This window comes from Electrophorus electricus, chromosome 5 (genome assembly GCF_013358815.1).
Source record: "Electrophorus electricus isolate fEleEle1 chromosome 5, fEleEle1.pri, whole genome shotgun sequence".
Classification (NCBI taxonomy): domain Eukaryota; kingdom Metazoa; phylum Chordata; class Actinopteri; order Gymnotiformes; family Gymnotidae; genus Electrophorus; species Electrophorus electricus.
Window position 1 is genome coordinate 28,508,169 of NC_049539.1, and position 5,049 is coordinate 28,513,217.

The following is a 5,049-nucleotide window of genomic DNA, read 5'->3' on the forward strand; positions in this document are numbered from 1 at the left end:
GGGGCTTAAACTGGCATTGTTCTGATTACAAGTTGAGTACTCTAACCACAGAGCTACCACTCAGTTTTACCTGGCTTACATTTTTCATGTGTACAAACAAAACTCTATATTGTTTATATAGTCTTTCCATTCATATAACCAGTGTACCATCTACAATTTTTTGTAATTAACAATCAATTAGCATCATTACAGTACATTTGTCCAAATAGTGTTTAATGACTATTCCATTCACAAACAGATGTTCCTGTGTAACGTTGTCGCTGGCCCGAGTGCCGGTGGGTGTGGAGCAGGACGCACAGACTCCCTCGATGGCGTGAAACATTTATTAAAACAAAACATGAAGAACGGTGGCACTCACACACAACATTAATGACAGACATGCATTTAACTAAACACAGGCTACAGTAACATCTAACAATGACCACATATGCGTTTTACATACATCAGCAGACAAACAATGACCAACGGTGAGGCACGCACTGACGGGGGTTTAAATAGACAGACACACATTATCTGCCGAATCCCCCGAATCTGCCGTCCTGGTGGGCGACACGATCCCAAGAATCACCATCAAGAAGTTTTCCAACCAGAAGCCCTGGGTGGACAGAACCATCCACGAGGCTCTGAACTCTCGCACTGCTGCCTACAATGCGGGGATCATCAGCGGGAACATGGACGAGTACAAGTCTGCAGCATACGGAGTGCGCAGGGCGGTGAGGGAGGCGAAGCGGCGCTACGGGAAGAAACTAGAGACACAGTTTCAGCAGAGTGGCTCTAGATCCCTGTGGCAGGGACTACGGATGATCACGGACTGCAGGAGCCCACCCTCCGGACTGATGAGTGCGGATGAGTCTCTGGTGAACGAGCTGAATACATTCTTTGCTCGCTTCGAGGCTACATCTAGCAGCGCTAATGCTAGCAGCACAAATGCTAACGGCGCTAGTGCTAACAGCGCCAATGCTAACGGCGCTAGTGCTAACAGCGCCAATGCTAACGGCGCTAATGCTAACAGCGCCAATGCTAACGGCGCTAGTGCTAACAGCGCCAATGCTAACGGCGCTAGTGCAAATGGCACTATCGGCGCAGCCAGTGGCACATGCGCGGGGCCCACCATAGAACAGCGCCCTCTCATCATCACGGAGAGTGACGTGAGGAGAGTGTTTAAAAGGGTGAATACCAGGAAGGCGATGGGACCAGACGGTATCTGCGGGAGGGTCCTCAAAGCCTGCGCAGATCATCTAGCCCCGGTATTCACCGACATCTTCAATCTCTCCCTGACGCTCGGTATTGTCCCGTCCAGCTTCAAGCGGTCCACCATCGTCCCCGTCCCGAAGAAACCTCGACCCTCCGACCTCAATGACTACCGCCCTGTCGCCCTCACATCAGTCGTGATGAAGTGCTTTGAAAAGCTAGTTAGAGACTTCATCACATCTTCACTGCCAGTCTCCACGGACCCACTGCAGTTTGCATACCGCCACAACCGCTCCACTGACGATGCGATTGCACATCTGCTCCACACTACACTGACTCACCTGGACGAAGGGAGGGGAAATTATGTTAAAATGCTATTTGTCGACTACAGTTCAGCATTTAACACTATCATTCCCTCCCTACTCACTACTAAGTTGGGAGATCTAGGACTGCATACATCCCTGTGCGACTGGATCTCCAACTTCCTAACAGACAGACCACAATCAGTACGGGTGGGCAACTGCGCCTCATCCACCCTCACCCTCAGCACTGGAGCTCCTCAGGGTTGTGTCCTAAGCCCCCTGCTCTACTCACTGTACACCTACGACTGCACAGCCACTTCCAGCTCTAACACCATTGTCAAGTTTGCTGACGACACCGTTGTCGTGGGTCTGATCTCGGACAACGACGAGAGGGCCTACCTGGAGGAGATTAAACACCTGGAAAACTGGTGCCAGGAAAATAATCTCCTCCTAAACGTCAGTAAGACAAAGGAGCTGATCGTGGATTGCAGCAAGAAGCAGGAGCGGCACTACCAACCTGTGAGGATCAGTGGAACCACGGTGGAGAGAGTAGATAGTTTCAGGTACCTTGGTGTTCACATCTCGCAGGACCTGTCCTGGTCCCGCCATACCAGCTCCCTGGCAAAGAAGGCTCGTCAGCGTCTTTACCACCTCAGACGCCTAAGGGACTTCAGACTGCCCTCCAAGGTACTGCGGAACTTCTACACCTGCACTATCGAGAGCATCCTCACAGGGAACATCACAGTCTGGTTTGGAAATAGCACCAAGCAGGACAGACAAGCACTCCAAAGGGTAGTGCGTTCAGCAGAGCGCATCACTCACTCGGAACTTCCTGACCTGCAGACCACCTACTACAAGCGGTGCCAAACCAAGGCCAGGAAAATTGTGAAGGACCCCACCCATCCCAACAATAGACTCTTCTCTCTGTTGAGGTCAGGGAGGCGCTTCCGCTCCCTGAAGGCCAAGACAGAGAGGCTGAAGAGGAGCTTCTTCCCACAGGCCATTCGGGCCCTGAATCAGGGAAACTGATAAACTGTGGGGACCACCACCACGTAACATGACTGTATATCTGTACATCTGTATATATAGATTTAGATTTATACTCAGTTAACCTGTTACAACAACTGTAGATATGGTACTATACAATGGATCTGTACATTCTGTAGATTGTGTACATATATACTCAACCATATACATTGTACATTGTGTATATAATCATAATATACATATATTGTACATACATTGTTAATATATTTTTGTACATACATAGAATATATATTTATCTGTATATATATTTTTTTCTCTATGCACCCCTGGTTCTCTTCCTCAGTTTGGACAGAGCACTCTCCACCATTTCACTGCGTGTTGTACTGTGTATGACTATGTATGTGACAAATAAACCAAACTTGAAACTTGAAACTTGAAACATTTCATGTTTTATATGCTAAGGAGTAATGATTACATAATACTGTCACCTTAAATGAGAAACTGTTTGCCATTTAAAAGCACCAAATTATAAACCATCAGAAAAGTACTGCTGTGGATGACCTCAAAGGTACTCTAGTCCTCAACAATTTATTTAGTTTCTAGGAAATTAAATTTGTGTAAATAAGATTTGGCAAAATAAGTGGCTTAAAAGTCTGAACTTTCCATCCATATATATAGCGGAGGCCCAGTGGTTCATCTCCCTAATCAGAAGTGCAAATGGATCAGCAAATGGATTTGTTTAAATGTCACTAATTGTAGTTAATTGTCTAATGCCATCATGCCTTCCCACAAGAAAATAAAACTGGGGCACTGAAAAAGAAAAAGGAGGGAGAAATGTCCCACCTAACTAGTTTCTATTTGAATAAAGGTGAGCTTCGTTTAAATGTATTATAAATTTGACTGTTTTTTACTGTTTATTCATGTTTAATTTTTATATTATGTTCTTGGAGCAGTAATGACGTCTTAAACCAGGGTGCCCAACTCCACACCTGGAGAGCCAGAGTCATGCACAGTTTTAGGAATTCCCAGGTGTGTTTCCTAAGTATGTTTGAACAGGCTCAGTGTACCTCTAATTTAAACCTTTTTGCATCATCTGTGAATTACAGTATGATATATACAGTACATGCCTGAACCTGAAACACATTCACCTCCAACTTTATCAGAAACACCTGCCTTGCACCTCTACTCAGTGCTGGACCCTTTTGTCATTACACCCCTTTTATGAGGGTGGCCTCATGCCTGTGGTTCCTTCTGGCTCTCTTCTTTTAGCTATGCTGCCATAGATAGATCTGCTGGAGTCCATATTTGCACATTATAGTTTTCTAATTTACACACCCCTTTACCTGGATATGCCTAATAATCTACTCTCTCTTCCTGCCAAAGTACACCTAACCCCTGATGTCATGATGTTACTGAGCCTCAACCCGTTTCAGCTGCTATTGCTACTCCCACCAACCCCTGAGGTCCCCTGCTGTAGCCCACCACACCTCCACCCCAGCCAACTACTCAGTTGCTCTTGATGGACGTTCTCGTACAGGATGGGTTTTGGACATGCATACACCATTGGGACCAGACTAGGGCTTCTGGAAAACATTTCATTTTATTATATATATATATATATATATATATATATATATATATATATATATATATATATATATATATATATATATATATACATATTTATTAGTTTTGTTTTGTTTTTCTTCACTACTTCTTATGCTCCTTATTGTCTCTATTGTTACTATTGTGGTGACCATTGTCAGCCAGAGGAGAACCCCCCCCCACCTTTGATTCTTGGTTCCTCTCAAGATTTGTTCCTCATCCTCCAGGGAGTTTTTCTTTGCCAGTGACACCCTTGGCTTGCTCACTGGGTGCTTGGACTCTGTGACAAAATCTGTTGTAAAAAGTGCAATAAATACATTTGATTTGACTATTATAGATGCATTTTATAGGTGTACTATTACAGTCTGTAGTCTCTTGTCATGCACTATATGTCAGCCACACACTATCCCATTCACCTGTGGTCAGTTTCTGACAGGATGTTATTTGGGTAGTGGGGCATTTTCAAAGAGTCACTGACAGTGACACGGTGGTGGCAGGGCTGTGGGTGTTGTGCCAGTATGATTGCATCAGGAACTGTAGCTTTTCCATGTGTCAGCTTCCTCCATGGGTTTAGAGTGGTTTGCCCCCTGAAAACATCCAGGCAACAGGTCATCCTGTGGTCAGAAACCACCCAGTGAGTTTGAGGGTTACAAGCACAAACTGCACAGAACCAGAAGGGCTAACAGCATCTAATTGCACACAGTGTTTCTTATAAATAAATGTCACTAATGAAGTGGGTGGAAAGTATATGTGGTTGAATATTTATCTTCATTTACCCTGTCTCCATGTTTAGCTAAACAGAATGGTCTATCATTATTGAATGTCTGTCTTAAAGAATATTAGCACCCTTTGACTCATCACATTTTTTCCTTGTCTAGGATTAAGACAAGCAAAAAGTCATGTGAGAAAATATCTGTTGTTTATCATCTTATATGGATAATAGAGAAATTGAACCCGTCATTCA